Source organism: Papio anubis, chromosome 6, assembly GCF_008728515.1.
Source record: "Papio anubis isolate 15944 chromosome 6, Panubis1.0, whole genome shotgun sequence".
NCBI lineage: Eukaryota > Metazoa > Chordata > Mammalia > Primates > Cercopithecidae > Papio > Papio anubis.
In genome coordinates, this window is record NC_044981.1 from 83,509,638 (window position 1) to 83,532,359 (window position 22,722).

Sequence of the window (22,722 nt, forward strand, 5' to 3'; positions counted from 1 at the left end):
TTTCTAAAGTTCCTTTCTTCCTCCTCAAGATATTCTTCTGTAGTTATTTCCTCCCTTGAATATTGCAACATTTTGAATATTGAACATTTTATCTACTATTTTCTTCTGCTCTAGACTATTTCCTATGACTATCTGCTTACCTCTTTGGAGATGGATTCCACTTACAACTATACGCCTATTTAAGTCTGGTTAGTTTGTATACTAAATCTTCTTCTTAGTCCTTCACAGTTTAGCCTAAAAGCTCTAAAAAGTGATAAAATTTATTATTGACCTTTCTAGTTGTTGTGTTTGCTTTCTAGACTTTACAGAACCAGCATAATTGATATTTACTAGGAATTGAGTTTAGGCAAATATAACCTTAGAGATGCAAGTAGTAAGCTTTGTGGCATTGCACATTTTTAAAATTAGCTTACTTTCTCTCCTTAAGAATTGTTTGTAGACAAATAATACCACAAAGTAATATTATCTAGTTTTCCATGTAATGTTTATCCATTTTTTAATAAAAGAATAGCAAACATGGCATTCTGGAAAATAGAAATGTGGCAATCTATTAGTTTTGAGCTTTGTAGCATATAGTTTCGCTTCTTTAAAAGACGCATGTAATGCGCTCTTTACATCCTTTCACATTTTTTCATCTTTCAGTGACACCTTTGTCCGTGTTACCAATCTCGTTGGCAAGAAAACCATCTGCAGCATGACGGGTGGGATGAAGGTGAAGGCTGACCAAGACGAATCCTTGCCATGAGCCACCATGTTGGCTGCCCAGGATGTGGCCCAGGATGTTGGCTGCCCAGGATATGCAACAAGCTGGGCATCACTGCCCTACAGATCAAACTCCAGGGCGCAGGAAGAAATAGGACAAAAACTCCTGGACCTGGGGCCCAGACAGCCCTCAGAGTCCCTGCCTGCTTGGGTATGAAGGTCGGGCAAATTGAGGATGTCACCCCCAACCCCTCTGTCAGCACTTGCAGCAAGGGGGGTCACCCTGGTCACCATCTGTGAACAGGACTCCTCAAATTATTGTTCTCTATTAATAAGTGACCTTTATGTAAACTAAAAAAGGGATGCGTTGTGTATTATAGTACCAGGAAGATTGGGATTAATATTTCTACTACTGAAGTAGTTGGCACTTTGATTTTCCCTTCTTTAAAAGGAATATTTGAATTTTGTTTTTAAATAGTAACTTTGATTACTATTTTGTCTTTTGCAAGCACCCATGATTTTTCTTCAGTTTTTGGTCAATTTGACCAAGACACAGATAATGATGATTAGACATAGACAACCCTGAAATACTAAAAGTATGATATGGATAGTGAATACAGTATCTTAATAAGTACAAAAATGGCTAGATTGTACAAAGAATGCCTGGATTGTGCCCATATTATATAAATTCAGAAGTCTTTTGTAAATTTTTTCTCTGGGGAAAATTTCACAAAAGCACCCTCTTTCTACTTTGGATTAGCACTTAACAATTGTAAATGTTGATCTTTCACTTGTAAAGAGTAAAAAATCTTCCTTCCTTTTCCATCTCTGGAAACAGAAAAGCGTTTTTTTAAAAATCAGCTGCAGAATATATTCCAAGCTAGTTAAAGATACAAGATTTTCTGAAGAGTAACTTGCAGCCAGGGTTATCATTGGTTCGTAGTTTACTCTTAGCATAAGCTAATGAATTTGAAATAAACCTGGCCCAAACATGTTAGGAGACAAAGCTCTATTATAACCCAGCTCTAAGCTATCATTTATTCACTGGGAAAAAAAAAAAAAAACAAACAACAACTCAGGAAGAAGCTTGCCAACGAACCAGATGTCACCATCAGTAGACAATTATGTTCCACAGCTTGGCACCTGGGGCCCACAGTCATCATCCAAGAAGGAGGAGAAATAAAAAGTAGAACATTCTGGCAGACTCCAAACTGAAAGATTCTAAATGGCTCATGGAGAAAATGGAGGCTAAGGAGCTGCTTCTTTAATTCTCAGGAAGGAGACCCCAGAACTGAAACATGATCACTCTACCTACTGAGGATGTCATGATCCTGGCAGATATAGCAGAGTCTACAAGGGCCTGGAGTGCTCCCAGGGGCTGGCTCTGGAGCTGGCATGGCAGCATTTGTACACTGGAAGATTTACCACGTCACAGAGAAGATCTCATCTTTTAGGATGAATTACCGACCGAACTGAAAACGTTTCCTTCTTTGGCAAATTTTAAGGATTGAAAAGGACTTAGGATTTAGAGGTGATTTCGGTGAAGTACTGCCCAGAATGTACTGGACTGAACTGCATAAAATACATTTTCAAAATCTGCCTTATTCCATAATTAATCTATGATTAAGAAATTGGAGATTTACATGGAGAATCTCATCAAGGCCTCCTTTTTCTCACCTGAGAAAAAAATGAACTCCCTCTTTTGAAATGCATTTCAACCCAAAGTAGACACTTTGCAATCCTCAGATGGTTCCAAAATGAAGAGCCTAATATGTCTTTTCAACTTTTATGTAATCTAGGAATTAAGGATGTAAACGAAAGTTGAAATAACCAACTTTTAATAAAAGTTTTCTGAACATTTCTTTGTATATAAAGATTCCACTTAAACGGAAACTGCCCATGTTCAGACAAAAATAAAATGTCTACATTAGATTTATTGGTTCAGCCTGTAACTAAACAGAACAACTAAAATATTGGTTAAGTAGAAACTGCTTTTTCCATTTTTCTCTGCCTTTATAAATCACCAAATCCTGCCAAACACAAAAGAGATTGTAACTTAATTTAAAGATTATGTTTATTGTTATGTTTAAAGATAATGTTTATGTGTGTATGGTTATCACATATTTCCATGGTCAAAACTGATTTTTATAAAATTGAGGAAATATTTTTATTAGTTTTGAATAGTTATTAATGTTTTGTTAGGATAGAGCTAACTGGCCCACTTAAATTAGTCTATGAATCTACAAATAGTTCTTCTCCACAAACAAACCTTACCAAATATCTTAAACTATATATACTACATTTAGGGCAAAGGGCAAGATTCTTCTTTATGTATGATATCTATAGTGCTAATTAACTAGTTAATTAATATATATTAAGTGATATAAACAAATTACATATTATATAATTTATTACATAACACATATTTAATTGTACATTAATATTTGCCTAGAGTTTTGGGTTCCAGAGTCTATCTTTTAGACTTTTAATAGTTTTGATCATTCTTTCGTGATGAGGTAGCACATTAATTTGTTCTGGAAATGTGTTGCTTTTAACGGAGTGGTTTACTGATGTTTTGCTTTGGGAATCATTTTATTAAAGGTTAAAAACAAAACTATGAGCACATGTCCCACTGCCACCACCACCTCCTACTTCCTCTGCCTTTGGCCCTTCTTACCAGACTCTCTGCGGACATTACCAGAAAGAGCTTTCCTATGTATTTAAACGATACACATGAATAATGGCATTCTAGTTTGCCTCTGATGTGAACAAACAGTACAATTCTCTGACGGTTATAAATGTTAGTGCTACCAGCCCGTGTGTCACTCTTGATCAATGGGAAATTGTTTTCCTAGTGACAGGAAACAACAAGCTGAGAATCAGAAGTGGTCTCTGGCCATGCCACCCTGAGTGTGCCCAATCTCCTTGGAGAATCAGAAGTCCCCAATTCTATTGCAGGATTTGCATGATCGGATAGATAGCCTCTCTGCATCTGAGTTCCCTCAATTTTCATGAATCATTGTTATTCCTGTCCCTGATTCTCATCAGAGAGATAATAAATTCCATTCTCAGGACTGTGGAGAGCTACGACCCTTCTGCAGACCTGTGCAAATTGAGAAGGCATTAGCGACAAGCAACAAAGCAGTCCCTTTGTCTTGTTGCTGAAGCTTCTGCACTCCCACACTCTTTCTGACACCTATCTATCCTATTTCTAAAGTGGCAGGAAAAATGCCTGGAGTTAAGGGCCACACTCATTGCCAGCTCCAGCTGAATAACTTGGAACGGACGGAAAAATAAAGAAGTGATTTCTGTCTTCCTCAGCTCTCACAGGAGGTCTATGGTACTCTCTCAAGGTCAAGGAGAGAACTGAAGTGGGTGGAGAATTTCTGCAGAACACTTCAAGGCCCTTTGAAAACTGAAAGGGACATACTTCTATAATAGTCCATGCCGTACTGTAAACTCCTCTGCAAAGTTTCTTGACAGAAATGATGACTTTGATTCCTAGAGCTCAGATAAATTATCAAGACACAGTAGGAAAAAGGGTAAAATAAAAGAGAAAAATTTTCATCATTGATGTCAGCTTTTAGAAAATATTTGATTTAAGGAATATCTACTCTTAATTTGAGGATCCCTGGTCAATTTCTTTCTATAATTTATAATCCAAACTGATACTTGCAGTTCTGCTTCTATATAGCCCAACATGTCTTAGTAGGAAAGAGGAAATCCAAAGGAAAGTTCGCATAGCACTATATGCTCCAACGTTTCCTGGCATTAGGAAAGAGACTTTCTCAATTTTTCAGCTTCTTACCCTGCAGAATGGAAGCAATTAGTCAGCATAAATGCAGGGAATTCTCCATAGCATTCCCTGCTATGTAGAAAGAAGTAGAAATCAAGAGACCTGGCTTTGTTTCCAACTCATTACTAACCATCTGTATGCCATTGGGAAAGTCATATAACCTCCCCAGATTCTAATGTATTACTCTATAAAATAAAATAAGTGGCTTATTTATTCATTTGAAAACATTTGCTAAGCACTTAGTAGACTGAGGCACTGTGCTAGGCTCTGGAAATAAAAAGCTAAATAAGACACTGTCCTTGCCTTCACAGAGCATGCAGTCAAGAAGGAAGGGACAGAAGCATAAACAAGTGCAGGAAAGGGTAGATGTTGTCATGAGAAAGTTGAAGAGACCCAGGACAAGCAAAGGAGGCATATTGGTTGGAGTGGGCAGAAAGTAATTTCTAGGGTTTGTGCATCTAAAGTCAGGACTTTAAAAAAAAAGAGGATTTGTCAAGAGGACCTCAGAAGAACAGTGAGTTGGAGGATGCCAAAGGAATTTCCAAGAACAAGAATTACTAAGAGGAAAAACACAGGGGTATAGAACAGTCTGGCCTGATAGGAAAACCACAGGGTTCAGTGGAGACACAGAAGTTAGGAGCCAGATGGTGGAGTATACTAAGGAGTTTGGCACAGGTATGACCTTTAGTATATAGGCATGACCTTGAGTCTATGGCATAAGCTTCAATCTATAGCCATAACCTTCAGTCTATGGGCATAGACTAGAGGCATGGCCTTTAATCTAAGAGTGTAACCTCTAGTCTGTGGGCACGACCTTTCAATATGGTCAAGCAGAGCAGATTTATATGATCACTCTTGCAAAAAATATGGAGGATGCTGAAAGGGACAATTAAAAGGGGGCATTGTCTTAACTTATCCGCAAACCCTTCTAGGAGAAGCTGCCCCACCCACTGCCCCTGCTGAACGCAAATGCGCTATATTGTCTACCATGTGACACCACCCTTCACTACACATGATTGGGTCAGGTACAGGTACCTAATGCAAGCATGGCAAATCTTAGCTCTGGATGAAGTGACTTAAAAAGATGAGCTATATTGAGAGTCCACACTTGGGCAAAACTCAGAGAGCAGTATCATGAGTATTGATAAGGTTCTAGAGAAATGGGAACCCTCAGGCACTATGGGTAGAAATGTAAATTGGTAAGCCGTTCTGGAGATTAAGTTGGCTATATTTAGTACAATTAATTATGCATATATCCAGCAATCCAATCTTGTTTCTGTATATGTAAAGCAGAAGATGAATGCGACTAATTGTGACATTCTCCCTTAACAAGTCCATAAATGGACACATACAAGGTTGCTTGTTGTGGTATTGTTTTGAGAACAGGGAATTGGAGGCCACACAGACATCTACCACTATGAGAAAGGATAAGTAAAATACGATGGATGCATACACCAAAATAACCTGTAGCGAGCAGAACTAGATGTGTACAGAGAAACATGAAGTGTGAAAACAGTGTTGAGTAAAAAAAAAAATAGAGCTATAATATAGCATCATTTATATAGATTTTAAATGGAGACCTACACAAAGCAACACTATATATTTTTCAAAAACACATACTAGCCAAGGATATATATCACACATATGACAGTCAATGCTTTTGATGGAAATGGAAGTGGGAAATAGTCAGGATAAGAGAGAGAAAAAAACAAATAATTAATGTGGCCTTGTTTAAACGAATTATAGTGTGTCTGAGTAGAATGAATGCAATTCCATATACTTGTGGTCAGGAAGGAAAAGTAAAATGTGAGTTTACAGAGTCATATTGTCTCTTTAAAAACTAAGAAACAAGGCAAAAGTTTGCATTTCTAATGAGTTAGAAAGGGGTGTGGCTAAGTCACATTTATGATAAGATATCAGGATGAAGATCTGCAAATTTGCAAATTCTTGCTTCTGGTCTGCAGAACCTTTTTAAAGGCAGAACCACCCTTTAGCTCCCATTTTCTTGAGGTCCAACCATTTTGTAGCTTTTGAATAGTTCTCTTGTTCCTGCACTCAAAGGAACCAATATATATATTTTTTAACGTACCAGGAACATGACCAGAGTCAGAGACACCTGTCAGGACATTGCTATAACCATCCAAAGAAGTGTGAATAACCCAGCAGTGGGGGTGGGGGTGGAGGTCGGCACTAGAGATACAGATTCAGGGATCAAAAGATGAGAGAAGATTGTTGAAGTCCTATGTGAATGAGTGAGATCATGGTTATAAATGTGGAGAGGAGGGGAGAGTGTAAGACTTGTGTAAAGAGGAGCCACAGAAGAGACTGAAGAAGAACCAGCTGAAGAGAGGAACCAACAAAAGGGACTGAAAGGGAACAGCTGGAGAGGGAGAAGCTCTAGGAAGGAATGCCATTATGGAGACCAAAAAAGACGAAAGGAGCGGCCAATTTGATTATTTACTGCTAAACCATCAACTAAGTTGAGAAACAGAAAGGTTCCATGGAACTTCCAATTGCAAGACCATGGTGACCTTTCCCAATAAAGTTTTTGTGCTGTGGTAATAGCAGGAGTCAGTCCAGGGACTCAAGAGTAAATGGGATGCCACTCTGGCTAGTGCCCAGGATGAAGCTGGTTTATCCCTCCCCAAAGGGCAAAGCCCAGCCCACTGGTTTTCCTATGACAACACAAGGGAGAAAAACAACTGAGAGTAAATAGAATATAGTGAGATTAAATTAAATGAAATAAAGATGCTTTTTAACATAAAAATGACATCAAAATTATTTTAAGCGTAACTGGGAGATGAAGCATTGAAGACAGTCAATGTAGACTGTCCTTTATGGGTTTTGGCTAGGAAAGTTGCACTTCAGGTCTAAGCCTCTTCCAATTCTAATAGTCAATAATTACAGCTCATAAACTATAGTCCATGAACATAAAAATAACTTGATGTTAAAGAGCTAAATAACTTACTTCTCTATTTTAGGCTGCTTGTTGTAGAAGGAATCTGTGCTTATTGTAAATTTAAGCAATGCAGAAATATATAAAGTCAAAATTAAGTCCTCTCTTTCACATCTACCTCACCCTAATCTCAATCCCCAGAGACACCATATTTTCCAGGCACGTGCAAACATATATATGTACGTAATTTTTAATATAATGGATTAATTATATTTTTTGGACATTTTGTCTATAGACATGAGTGATACTAAAAAAATTAAACAATCAGTGTGATGGGGTAGCAGCTAATCAGAATGGTTGTCAGTGCTAAGCAGCTGGGTTGAGAGGTGTGCCATATTAGATTTAACCAGACCCAGCAGAGGAGCAGGAGGCCTGGCATGGTGGTGGGAGCTGCACCTCAGTGTCTAGCCACAGCTACACGGCCTCTGAGTTTTACTCTGACTCTCCAAGATTTTTCTATAAGGCACATGATATGCTTTAATAAATTCCCCTTTTTACTTAAACTAGTCAGAGTAGCTTGTTTTTTGCAAGCAGAAACCACAGAGGAATATAAAAAGAATTAAAAGTCAGGTTCTCATCCCATTTAAACCCAGAATTTTGATCACCAGCAAATTTTGTGATCTGTAACGATCTGCATGGCAGTAACCAAATCCCAAAGACTGGTATCTCTCTTTCCTCTTTTTTTCCACATAAAGAGTTGACCTATGGCAGCTGTTGAGTGCCAGACCCTAGGGGGAGATTGATCTATAATCAGGACAGCTCTTTTGCACAAAATAATTTCCTTCCTTTAAATTTTTCTTTAAATACACATTACCTTATTTTAGATTTTTTCTTTTGTAGTTTAAAAAGAAAAAGCAATCAAGAGAAAAATAAAGTAAGATCTTCATTTGCATATGTCTACTCTGGAGGAAAAATATACTCTTTTTTCATTTCTTTCTTGATTACATCAGCAAAAGGCATTTAGATGACAGTGTTTTCAAATTAGTGCTTCAGGTCCTGATTATTTTTGAAGTCTTCATGAAATATTATTTAAAGAAGGAAGATTTCTAAATTCTGTCAAATATACCAACTATGCATAAGTTAATGCTAAGAAAATAAACATTTTAATTTTTGATGTAATATAATACACTGAGAATTGTTCTATACATGAAATAAGAAGGAAGGGAGCATTCCAAGTGCGGAAATATATTTCATATGTTCGTTGTCTCTGGTTTGATATATGCATAACTATATTGCATTCTAGGAGCAGCTAATTTCCATATAAAGTGTAGCTCCTTTCAATTTTACTATGTCTTGTGTACAGAGGAAGCTTTGATTTGTGTGCCCTAGGCTAGATCAGAGAATGCATAATTTTCTTTAAGTTCCTTTCTGTCATGCACAATTGGTGAGTTCCAGCACTGATTATAACATGGATGTTTAGAAAGACATTACCCAAAAGGGAAAAAAATAAGATAAATTGCATCAAGAAAGGCTAGCAAAATCAAAGAAAAATGATCAGAGAGAACCTGATGGCAATCCTCCCGAATTGTACACATTTGGGCATTGAGGGGCAATGAACCTTGGCCTATTGCGGTGATTATAACAGCTATTTCAAGCCTAATAGAAGACATGAAATTCTACACTCATATCAAAGCATCTGCCATCATTTGGTCCTTCTGTGATGGCTACTGCACATTGGTAACCATCTTCTTTGTAGAACTGAAGGTGGACCAGCTGAGCTCACATGAGGTGTGACTTGTGCAGTAGCAGAAGACCTCACCTCCAAATATTTCCTCACTGACATTCATGAAGTTTTATCCTTCAATTCCTTTTGATGATGTGTGCTTTTGAAGTGGATTAATGAATTCTGTTACCTGGAGGAATAAAATCAAGTACTCATCCAGTATCAGCCTATGCTATAACCTAATTATTTTACCCGATTACCATTTAATGGAAAGAGAGGCAAACTAGGAATGGGGAGTTCTGAGTTCTAGTCCCTGCTCCGTGGCTGTGCACCTCTGGGAAAATCACTTCTCTCCTTTAGTCTTTGTGTTCATCTTTAAAATGATGAGATGATAGTAAAGGTCTCTCCTAGTTAGGAAATTCTGACTTCGTGACTAGATTATTACCATTTTAACTTAACACCCTAAAGGAATGGAAAAAAGAAGCAAAATTTTGATGGATTTGGGAATGAGAGAAGGAAAATAGGAGGTTAAGTCATTCCCAGGCCAAAAGTGAGTAGAGATTTGTTAGGGAAGAGATATAAGCATTGTATTAAAATTGGGGAAGAAAACAAACTTTTGATTCTACACCTGAGTCACATATTTTTGAAATATTTGTGTAATACTAAAAACATTGGATTTGATTTGCTTTTTAAAAAACTTATATTGACGTGGATTTATTAGTATAATTATAAAAATATATTTTTTATAATTATACTAATAACAACCTGATTACTATACCTCCTACAAGATAACTATTGTTAATAATTTGGAGTTTCTTCCTGCAGACTTATTTTTATGCCTATTACCATTAGTAAGGTTTTTTGTTTGTTTGTTTTTTGTTTTTTTGGTGTGCGCTTTTATTCAGCTGGTCTCAGGTCAGTGTACAGGTAAGCCCTGGCTGCTTCCACTCACTCCGAGGGAGACCAAAAGCCTTCATACATCTCAAGCTGGGGGACAAAAATGTGGGGCCACAAAGGCTGATCATTCAAAATAAAATAAAATAAAATAAAATAAGTATTAAGGCAAAGATGAAAAAACTTTTGCATTACATAATTTACACGAAAGCGATGCTATCACCTCCCGTGTGTGGACTCGGGAGAGGACTGGGTCATTCTCTTCAGAGAGAAGTGGGGTGGCTTTTAGGAGGGCAAGGGACTTCCTGTAACAATGCATCTCACGATATTTGGAATGACGATTACAAAAAGAACAATGTACAATCAAAGTCCTCGGCCACATGGTAGATCTTTGGGGGATGCTGGCTCCAACCAACCGCTGTCACCTTCACCGTTCCAGTTTTTAAATCCTGAGTCAAGCCAAAACAAACAAACAAACAAAAACAAAAAACAAACAAAGCCATGCCAATCTCATCTTGTTTTCAGCGCAAGTTAGGTTTTGGTAAGAAAGGGTGTAATGCAAGTAAATCACAGTCCACCTAGAAGCATTTGCAGTGGACGATGGAGGAGCAGGACTTGTCCTACTCCTGCTTGCTGATCCCCACCTGCTGGAAGGTGGACCTCGAGGCCAGGATGGAGCAGCCAATCCACACGGAGTGCTTGCGCTGGCGGGGAGCAATGATCTTGATCTTCATTGTGCTGGGCGCCAGGGCGGTGATCTCCTTCTGCATCCTGTCTGTGATGCCAGGGTACATGGTGGTGCCACCAGACAGCACTGTGTTGGCGTACAGGTCTTTGTGGATGTCCACCTCACACTTCATGATGGAGTTGAAGTTAGGGTCATGGATGCCACAGGACTGCATGCCCAGGAAGGAAGGCTAGAAGAGTGCCTCAGGGCAGCAGAACCGCTCATTGCCAATGATGATGACCTGGCCATCTGGCAGCTCACAGCTCTTCTCCAGGGAGGAGCTGGAGGCCGCCATGGCCATCTCCTGCTCGAAGTCCAGGGCTACATAGCACAGCTGCTCCTTGATGTCATGCACGATTTCCCGCTGGGCATGGTGGTGAAGCTGTAGCTGCTCTCAATGAGGATCTTCTTCAGGGAGTCAGGTGCTGGCCAGCCAGGTCCAGACGCAGGATGGCGTGGGGAGGGTGTACCCCTCCTAGATGGACACAGTGTGTGTGACCCCGTCACCGGAGTCCATCACGATGCCAGTGGTACTGCCAGAGGCGTACAGGGACAGCACGGCCTGGATGCCACATACATGGCTGGGGTGTTGAAGGTCTCAAACATGATGAACTGGGTCAACTTCTCCCGGTTGGGCTTGGGGTTCGGGGGGCCTCCGTCAGCAGCACGCGGTGCTCCTTGGCAGCCACACGCAGCTCGTTGGAGGTGTGGTGCCAGATCTTCTCCATGTCGCCCCAGTTGGTGACGTTGCCATGCTCCATGGGGTACTTCAGGGTCAGGATGCCTCTCTTGCTCTGGATCTCCTTGCCCACCATCACTCCCTGGTGCCTGGGGCGCTCCACAATGGAGGGGAAGACTGCCCGGGGGGCCTTGCGCATGCCCGAGCAGTTGTCAACGACAAGTGCAGTGTGGTGATAGCATCATCCATGGTGAGCTGGCAGCGGGTGTGAACTGACGACGCAGCGGCGAGGGCGAGGCTCTGTGCTCGCGGGGCATAGGCGGTCTCAGCAGTGTAAGGAGGTTTATATATATTTCTACAACATCTCCCCTACCACTACAGAAACTTGCTCCCTTTCTTTCTTCCTTCCTTTCTTTCTTCCTTCCTTCCTTCCTTCCTTTTCTTTTTTCTTTTCTTCTTTCTTTGTTTCTTTTCTTTCTCTTTCTTTCCTTCCTTCCTTCCTTCTTTCCTTCTTCCCTCCCTCCCTTCCTTCCTTCCTTCCTTTTTTTTTTTTTTTTTGACAGAGTTTCACTCTTGTCACCCAGATTGGAGTGCAATGGCATGACCTTGGCTCACTGCAGCCTCCACCTCCCAGGTTCAAGTGATCCTCCTGCCTTAGCCTCCCTAGGAGCTGGAATTACAGACGTGCACCACCAAGCCTGGCTAATTTTTGTATTGTTAGAAGAGACAGGGTTTCACCTTGTTGACCAGGCTGGTCTGGAACTGCTGACCTCAGGTGACCTACCTGCATTGGGCTCCCAAAGTGCTGGGATTATAGGCGTGAGCCACCATGCCTGGACTCCTTTTCATTTAATACTATAGTAGTGTGATCCTCTTTACCTATTACATAAAATACATCAGGTGAACATCCTTGTACGTGTGTTTCTGACACACTTTAGCAAGCTTGTCTGCAGGATAGATTTCAGAGAGTGAGATGGCCTGGCCAGGCACACACACTTTAAAGCATGTCAGCTATTACCTGCCTTAGCCCTGTTTCCTGAGGGCTTGTGATGAGGTCTTATGCCTACTTTCTGAGGAGCATGATCCCAGGGAGCAGGAATGAGAGATAAGAGTGAAGAGGGGAAGGAGGGAGAGTCAACACTAAAAGGCCTTATTGAGCTGGTTGCTGCTTTTATTTTATTTTATTGCCATTATTTTTTAAATAAAGTTTTCATAGTCTTTAATTGGTTATTTTGCTGGTTATTAGTTAATAAATTGGCAACGCAAGGAGGGGCCATGGGCGAGCCCCCAGCCAGGCTCCCAGGTCCAGGCTCAGGCAAGGATGGATGCTGCTTTTAGTTGCCTGGTTGCTTAATCCCACAGGAACTTCTGTGAAGCCAAAGGAAATATGTCTCAAGACTGTCAGAGAAGCCATATGAAATGTATTTCAGGACCATTCACTGTGGTGAGGAGGGGAGAGTGGGAAAGGCAGAAGCCTTTATCCATCAGGTCTGTCTCCCACTTATCAAAGGTTTGCCCGTGAGTTGTTCATTCTTCAGCACTCTGGTTTTTGCACATGTGTCAGCCCTTGAACACGTTCCTTTGGAGTCCATGTGGGTCATCCAAGAAGCCTGGGGGTGGGGCAGGAGATAAGTCCACTTGCTTTTGTGTGAAGCCCACCTGAGTCCACATTAAACCACTGCAGTCATGACTGGAATGAGACATAAGTGTTGTCAAGGAGATCTGAAGTGGTACATAAAAGATTTCAGATACACAAACAACCTGTCTCACAAAATGATACCAATTTACACTTTCATCAATCATGCAAAAGTGGCTTCTTTCTTTTCTTTAACAACAGTGGATCTTGTCAATAACTTGCCAATATGGTGGGTAAATATGGAAGTGTTTTCTTCTGTTGTGCATTTCTGTGCTATTGAGGTTGAATATCTTTGCAAATGTTTATTAGCCTTTGTATTTTGTCTTTTGTGAATTGTCTACTATATTCTTTGGCTTTTTTTCTATTAGGTGGTGCTTTAAGGCTTTTTTTAAACAGAGAAGACTATTTTGTGAAGTTCATGTTCATGAAGTTTTGTAAATACTTTCCTTAATAATCTAAAATATGAATATGCTGTTTTCCACTTGCCCAATTTCTAATACTTAGTGTGAACTGAAGACAGTAGTTAGTCACATATGTGTTCTTTATATTAGCAAAATTACTGTTTTTTTCAGTATTAGACTCAGAGCACAATATTCCATAGGTAATAGCATACATGATTTTTATTTAATTATGAAAGCATTTACTTACAAATGCTTTCCAGAACAAAGTCACGCTTTAAGCTCGTCCTTTCCTTTTTTGTCCCTTGGGATAATGATTGCATAGTCTCTTTTTTTCCTTGCAGAGAAGTCTTTTATCCTGTCATAGTCAACTTCATTCTTATTTGCTACTTGTTAAATGGCTTCTGAAAGAATACAAGGACTTTTCTATAACCTGCTCATGATTTCACTTCAGAACTAATAGTGCAACTGCCACATACAATCTTGTCATTCAGCTATCAACCAACCAAGGTCTTCTTGGTTTTATCCCTTGTTTTACAAACCTAACTTTTGTTCTTTTCTGCTATTTCCATTGTGATTATAAAGGATTAAGGGCCTGGAGTTTCAAGGGATGTACATTCATTGCAGTAATATTGCAGAAGATAAAAACAGAGGAAGCTACAATATGTTTTTATAAGTCTGTGTGTGTGTGTGTGTGTGTGTGTAATTCCAAGTATATTATGAGATGAACCTGATTTTCTAATTATTGGTCAAAACAAAACACTAGAGTAAATAATTATACGGGTACCATTTTTTAAAAGTAAGTACATTTCTAATAGCATGCGTCGTAGGTAAATCTTTCTTTGATAAATAGCATCTGTGACTATTTCCTTTTCATGGCCTAAAGAGGTTGGTTTTGACTCAGGGAAAGATGACTCTACCTCTAACTCCAGGTATCACCTTACTTGGTGTAAGGGTAATTCCATCTTTCTTATCTATTTTTTGTTCAGGAATGAACTGTGTCCTAATTCTGACTAATAAGACAAAAGGGACTTTATGCTGAGGGACTTCCAGGAAGAATTTCCTTCTTCCTGACAGGGAGCCAGAGGGAGAAACTTTCTCTCTTTTTCTCTGTGTGCTGCCATGTCTGGATATTATGCCTAATATGACTGTAGTTAATTCACTGGCAATTTGCAGATGAAGCCAATACTGAGAATAACAGAATGGGGACATGAAAATAACCTAGGTTTTTGACGATGTCATTGAGGCTGAAGTCTATGCTACTTCTAGATTTCCTGTGCAACAATACATCTTCTTCTTGCTGGAACCAGATTGAGTTGGGATTCTTCTGTATTACAAACCAACGCACCTTACTAAATCAGCTTCTTTCCACACAGGGACAGAGAATGTAGGCTCAGTCTGAAGGAATATATAGGCACCCTTTTTCTTTCAAGGTTCAGAGAGCCCATTTACTGAATCTGGCATATCACAAAGCTTGCAGAGAATAGAGTTTTCACACTTTTTCAAGGTAAGACCACAAGACTCACATTCTGTTACTTACGGGCTATGTTACTTGGGCAAATCACTCGAAGTCTCTGAGCCTCAGTTTTGGCATGTTTTTCAGGTGTGGTGGCATGCACCTGTAATTCCAGCTACCTGGGAGGCTGAGGCTGCAGTGAGCAGAGATTGCACCACTGCACTCCAGCCTGGGCAACAGAGCAAGACTCCATCTCTCTCTCTCTATATATATATATGTGTGTGTGTGTGTGTGTGTGTGTATGTATGTATATATATAGTTATAAAGTGTTTCCTCAAATCCAAGATTCTGTCAATTGTAAGGCCCTCTGTTAAGAAACAAAAAAATGCTGCCAATTAAACTATGCCTTAACATTGTGAATTCGTCATCTTTTGACTTTGATTTTTTCCCCATGTATTCCAGGGGACTTGGCAATACCTCCTTCAGTTGCACTGTTTGGCATGTGCTGGGCAGTTCTGCTGTATGTATCTGTGTGGGGGAAGCAGAACATAACTCAGCTTTGTCCACTTGTGGGGTCTTCCTTTCTTAAGTTCCATGAAGTACTTGGTGGTTGCTTTGCAATCAAATGGAGTTATGGTTATTTCTCCAGCAGTGAATATTTGCTTTATCAATATCAAATTTATGCCCCACGTTTTGTTTCTATTCATTTCTCTGTACACAAAATCTTTTTATTTCAATGTCAAATTATGCTATAATCTTTTAAAATACATTCAAAAACCACAAACTCAATATGAGTAGTAAAACCGCACACTATCAGCAGTAAGATGTCAAATGTAAAAACTTGTGTCTTAGAATTAAAACAGGGTATTTATGAAATGACTGTGGTAGAGATGAAAGAGGCAAGTAACAGGGATATATTCAAGCTTTTCTATTGTCCACTTTTTGAGGGAGAAGGTTCAAGTAATTGTATAAAGATGTTTAAAACGAATGTAGGTAAGTGATAGAATAAAGACAGTTTAAAGAAAGATACCGGTTTTTCTTTTTTCCTCTACTACATTAACAGAGACTCAGAAAACGAACAATATTCAATTTGGTGCAGAAAAAGAGAAACAGACATTTTCATTTTCTGCAAGTATTAATTTTTATAGAAAGAAGATCTGAGGCCCGCCTTACTTTCTTTTTTGTCTGGATATCTGACAGAATAATCTCTTTAACCTAATTTCTTGCTCTAATAGAAAAATACAGAAAAGTAGAGGTAATGAGGTAGAGAAAATATTAATAACTGGCACTAGGATTCTCAGGGAGAAAACAGTCTTTGGAAAGGTGCTCTCAGAGATGTTTGTAACAGAAGGTGCTCTCTACCCTCACCCCAGGATCTGGGTGTTGGCAGGTGCCATGGCTTTGAAGGGAGGGAAAGCTACTCTTTGTGAGGCAAGACGAGGGATGTTTTACTTCTAAAGGAAGGAAGAAAGTGGCAGAAGAGAGACAAGTGGGGAGTAAGGGAGGAAAGCCAGTGAGATGGAAAGCTGCAAGGACGTAAGAAACTTCATGGTGGCGAGGAGAGCACAGCACTTTGAGAATGACCACGACTTTTGTTTGTCCCAAGTTGTCTCCCTTTCCTCTCCTCTTTCTCCAGGAAATCTTCACTAAAGTCAGCTAAACCCACCAACATTTTCTATCAATGATTTTTTTATTGTAGCTTTCGAGGAAACTGGGAAAGAGCCCTAGGACGTGGAAGAATTGCCACGCTGTAAACCCAATGCCAGATGAGAGCAATTGGGAGGTAAAGCCAAGCACCCCCTGCCCCAGTCCTGCCCCAAGCCCTTCCTGGAAAACCTGCAGAAACTGGTGGGGATAGCTTTGCTCTCCTGCAGGCTGTGCATTGGGCAGGAGGGCAATTTATTCGTTCAATACTTACCGATCACCTACTATGCACTAGACATCATTCTGAGTAGCAGGAAGGAAGGAAGGAATGTAAACAAAGGAGCTCACATTTCTGTGAGTCAGATCATAAGCAGAGACAGACAATAACTATGATCTAATGTTCTATTTTCACAGCTGCTATGAAGAAAAATAAGGTAGGATAAGAGAGTAGAGATCGATGGAGTTGAGAGTGAATGCCTTTTGGGGGAAGTATTTTAGGCATGGACGGCAAGACAAAGGCCCTGCGGCAGAAACCCCCTAATGTGTGTAGAGGAAGGTCTGCCAGAGGTTGTGCCTGACTGACGTGGGGAGGGGAGAGTGGTGGGAGGCAAGGCCAGAGAGAGGCAGAAGCCAGTTCGCGAGGGCCTCCTGGGAAGAATACGGCCATTGGGTTTTATTCTGAGAGTAATGGAGGCATTTTTTTTTTTTTTTTTTTTTTTTTTTAGGGGGGGGGTCCCTTTTTCACCCCGGCGGGGGTGCAGTGGCCGGATCTCAGCTCACTGCAAGCTCCGCCTCCCGGGTTTTTACGCCATTCTCCTGCCTCAGCCTCCGGAGTAGCCGGGACTACAGGCGCCTGCCACCTCGCCCGGCTAGTTTTTCGTATTTTTTAGTAGAGACGGGTTTTCACCGTGTTAGCCAGGATGGTCTCGAACTCCTGACCTCGTGATCCGCCCGTCTCGGCCTCCCAAAGTGCTGGGATTACAGGCTTGAGCCACCGCGCCCGGCCTAATGGAGGCATTTGAGAAGAGAAGCAACAGGATTTGATTTCCTGTTGCAGAAGATAACTCTGGTATTGTGTGGCGAATGGGCTTAGGTGACATGGGTGGAAGCAGGAGAACCACATGAGATGATAAAATGATGAGGCTGGCATGGATTAGGGTGAAGGCAGAGAAGGTGGTGGGAGTGGATGTATTCTGAATGAGAAATTGACAAGACTTGCAGATGGATTAGATAAGAGATATGAGAGAAAGAAGAGAATAAAAATGACACCTAGGTTTGTTTGCTTGGTTTTTTAAATAAATAATTTGTGATTCAAATTATAATTTTAAGAGCAACACTTGTTCACTGTAGAAAATTTAAATAATGCAGAAAAATTTAAAGAGAAAAATAAATTACTCATAATTCCAGAATTGTAGACACTTTAGTATACAACATTGTGTGTGTGTGTGTGTCTGTGTCTGTATGTGTGTGTGTCAGTATATATGTGTATATATATATGGATATACATAGATATAGATGGATGGATGATCTGAATTTTCTAACTATACTTGTAGTTAGAATATATTTTGAGTATATTATTTTCTAGATTGCTTTTTAAAACATTTTATTTTAAACTATTTTAGACTTACAATATTAAAAATAGTTGCAAAAGTACTAGAGTTCCCATATTCCTAGTTCCCATTTCACCTAGCTTTTCAGGACATTAACATCTCACATACTACAATGATCAAAACTAGGAAATTAACACTGGTATAATATTACTAACTACACTACAAGTCTTACTCAGATTTCATCAGTGTTTTCCACTAATGTCCTTTTTTTCTGTTCCAGGATTTCACATTGATTTTGTTGTTATTTTTCCTTAATCTTCTCCCATCTGTGAGAGTTCCTGTTCTTCCTTGTGCGTGGCACTCGAAGAGTATTGATCAGTGTTTTTGTAGATGTTACTCAATTTGGGGTTTATATTTTCCCATAATTGAAATGAGGTTGTGCGTTTCTGGCACAAATGCTTCTGTGTCCTTCTCAGCACACATCATAGGTTCATGATATTGATACGATATTGATATGATATTGATATGATATCCATGATGTTGAATTTGAACACATGGTGAAAGTGGTGTCTTCTGGCTTTCTGTACTATAAAGTTACTATTCTCCCCTTTGCAGTTAAAATACATCTTAGGGGTGACAGTTTGAGACTATGCAAATACTGTTTCTCCTCAAATTTTCACCCAGCAATTTTAGATTCTGTCAGTGGATAATGTCTGCAAAAATTATTACTGTGCTGTTTACTAATTTGTGGTGATTTTCTATGTCTACTCTGATTTTCTGTTTTCTTATTTCTTCTATATTTACTAATTGAAATTATTCTGTAAGGAAGAGCTCTTCCTTTCCCCCCATTTATGTATTCATTTGATTATTCATTTAAATCAGTATAGGTTCATGGATATTTATTTTATTATAGTGGTTAAAATCCAATACTGTCAGTACTTTCACCAAATTTATTGAGATATAACTGACAAATACAAATAGCATGTATTTTAGGTGTACAACATTATGTTTTGATAGATGTATACACTGTGAAACGATTACCACAATCAAGCTACTTAACATATCCATCACCTCACATAGTTACCATGTGGGGGGTGTGTGAGTGTGTGTGTGTGTGTGTGTGTGTGTGTGTGTGTTGAGGATACTTAAGATCTACTTTCTTAGCAAATTTCAAGTATACAATACATTCTTGTTAACTATAGTCACCATCTCCTACATTAGCTCTCCAGGACTTATTCATCTTATAACAGAAAGTTTGTACCCTCTAACCAAAATCTTCCCATTTCCCCCAATTCCCATCCCATGGCAATTATCAATCTATTATTGGTTTCTGTGAATTAGACTATTTTTGGATTCCTCCTACATGTGGTAGCATGTACTATTTGTCCTTTTGTGCCTGGCTTATTCATTTAGCATAATGTCCTCTAAGGTCATCCATGTTGTCACATATGGCAGGATTTTATTATTTTTTAAGCCTAAATAATATTCCATTATATCTTCTTTATCCATTCACCCTTCAGGAGATACTTAGGTTGTTTCCATATCTGGCTGTGGTGAATAACGCTGCAATGAACATGTGGTTGTACATTTCTCTTTGGGATAGTGATTGTATTTTCGTTGTGTGATAGTGATTGTATTTTCTTTGTATATATATACCTAGAAGCGGGATTGCTGGGTCATATAGTAACCCTATTTTAAATTTTTGTTAGACACCTCCATGCAGTTTTCCATAATGGTTGTACCATTTTGCATTCCCACTAATAGTGTACAAGGGTTTTCTTTTCTCCACACACAAAATATAACACTTGTTATTTCTTTACTTTTTAACAATAGCCATTTTAATAGATGTGAAATGACATCTGTTTTGATTTGCCTTTCTCTGATGATTAATGATATTTAGCCTTTTAAATATACTTGTTAGGTATTTGTATATGCTTTTTCAAAAAATGTCTATTCAAGTCCTTTGGCCATTTTAAAATCAAGTTATTTGGTTTTATTTGCTATTGAGTTGTATGGGTCCCTTAATGGACATGTGGTTTGCAAATATTTTCTCTCATTCTATAGGTTGCCTTTTCATTTTGTTGACTGTTTCCTTTGCTGTGTAGAAGCTTTTAAGTTTGATGTAGTCCCACTTGTTTATTTTTGCTTTTGATGCCTGTGCTTCTGGTATCATATCTAAAAAATTATAGGCCAGGTACAGTGGCTCATGCCTGTAACCCCAACACTTTGGGAGGCTGAGGTGGGAGGATTGTTTGAGGCCAGAAGCTTGAGACCAGCCTTGGGAACATAGGGAGACTGTCTCTATCAAAAAAAAAAAAAAAAGATTTTTAAAAATTACCTGGGTGTGGTAGCACAATCCTTAGTCCCAGGTCTTCAGGAAGCTGAGGGCTGATATATCACTCTACATATATTTTTATTTTGATCCATTTAACCACTTTATGTCACTTGATGGGAGAATTTAATTTGTTTACATTTAAACTAATTGTTGATAAGTAAGGATTTATCACTGCCATTTTGTTAATTGTGTTTTAGTTGTTTTGTAGATTCTTTGTTTCTTTCTACCTCTCTTGCAGTTCCTTTGTGGTTTATGCATTTCTATAGTGATATATTTTGATTCTATTTATCTTTTGTGTATCTACTATAGGTTTTTGCTTTGTGTTTTCCCTGAGGCTTGCTTAAAACATCTTGTTGTTATAACAGACCATTTTAAACTGATAACAATTTTGATTGCATACAAAAACTCTACACTTTTATTCTTTCCATTTTATGTTTTTGATGTCACAATTTATATCTTTGTATATTGTATATTCATTTAAAAATTGTTATTTTAATACTTTTATCTTTTAACTTTTATACTGGAGTTATAAAGTATTTACAAACCACTATTACAGTATTAGAGTATTCTAAATTTTACTATATACTTACCTTAACGATGAGTTTTATACTTTCAAATGTTTTCATGCTACTAGCTAGAATCCTTTTGTTTCACTCTGAAGAATTTTCTTTACAATTTCTTGTAAGGTATTTATGAAGGGTAGATTTGCTGGATGGAGTATTCTTTGTTGATGTTTATTTTTCTTTCAGCACTTTGGATATATCGTCTGACTCTTTTCTGCCCTGGAAAGTTTCTACTGGGAAATCCACTGGTAGCCTTACGGAGGTTCACATGTATGTGCTGTTTTCAAATTTTTCTTTGTCTGATTTGTGAAAGTTATTGTAATGTCTCAATGAAACCTTCTTTGGATTAAATCTGTTTGGAAACTTCAGGCTTCATTTACCTGGAAGTCCCTGTCTCTCCCCAGATTTGGGAAGTTTTCAACCACTATTTCTCTAAATAAGCTTCCTTCTCATTTCTCTTTATTCTCCCTCTTTCAAATTCCCATAATACAAATGCTAGCTCTCATATCGGTGTCCCATAAATTCCATAGGCTTTATTCACTTTTTGATTGTTTATTTTTCTCCTCTGTATAACTTTGAATAACCTGTCTTTGAGTTCACAGATTTTTTCTTCTTGATCAAGTACGTTGTTGACACTCTCTGTTGCATTATAAACATTTCACTCATTGTATTCTTCAGCTTTAGAATTTCTGTTGTGTTCTTTTTTATGATTTCTATTTCTTTATTGAGCTTCTCATTTTGTTCATGTATTGGTTTTCTGATTTTGTTATCTGTGTTCTTTTGTAGTTTGCTGAGTTTCCTTAAAACAATTATTTTGAATTATTTGTCCGGCAATTCATAGATCTCTATTTCTTTGAGGTCATTTACTGGAATATTAATGTGATCCTTTGGTGGTGCCATGTTTCCTTAATTTTTTAGGTTGCTTGAAGTCTTGTGTTGCTGTCTTCACATTTGAAGAAACAGTCACTTCCTTCAGTCTTTATTCACTGGCTTTAGGAGAGAAACACCTTCATCAATCAGCCTATCTAGGGATTATCAGGCTCTCTCAGACTTCTATGAATGTGCCCACTACACACATTCTGTTCCTTCATGAAGGGAAAGTCTTAGGATTGTATGCATTCATTCACTCAATCCCACAAAGCCAGGCTAGGTGCTGAGATGCTACTGTTTGTTTCTCTAGGGCAGTGCCCTGAAATGCTCAGGTGTATATGCCTTCTCTCAATCCGACAGAATTGATTCAGCTGTCTTCACAAGACATTTACACTGTCTAAGGGAACATGCTCAGGAAGCAGGCCTGAGGGTGATGAAACATGCAGAACTTTTGGAATTTCCATGGACCAGTTGGGAGCGAGCCCACAGGCAAGTTGTCCCAAGCTGCTTGTAGGCAGGCTTCCTGATGAAACCACAGAGCAGTTAATAGGTAAGACCTTTCTTACTTGTTCCCAGCCTCTTCCAGGTTCTCAGTTATGCTGATTACCTTAGTAACCTGGGTAAGGTCAGGAAAAATGTGTGCTTCTTTGGCAGCATCCTGCACAGCTGGGGAAGCTGGACACTCACTATGGTATCATCTCCCCTTGTGAGAGAAATCTTGAGCCTAGGGGATTTCTCTTGGCACTGAGCTGGACTGCCTTGGGGGAAGGATAATCTGCATAAGTGATACTTTTGTGTTTACACTCTCCATTGCATTTATTCTCAAATTATTTGTCCAATGATGTGCTGAAAT

The 22,722-nt window shown here is 39.0% G+C and overlaps 1 pseudogene; it reads right to left on the reverse strand.

Moving 5' to 3' along the window:
* Positions 1 to 8,333: 8,333 nt before the first annotated feature.
* Positions 8,334 to 11,867, reverse strand: LOC116275330 (annotated as a pseudogene).
* Positions 11,868 to 22,722: the final 10,855 nt, after the last annotated feature.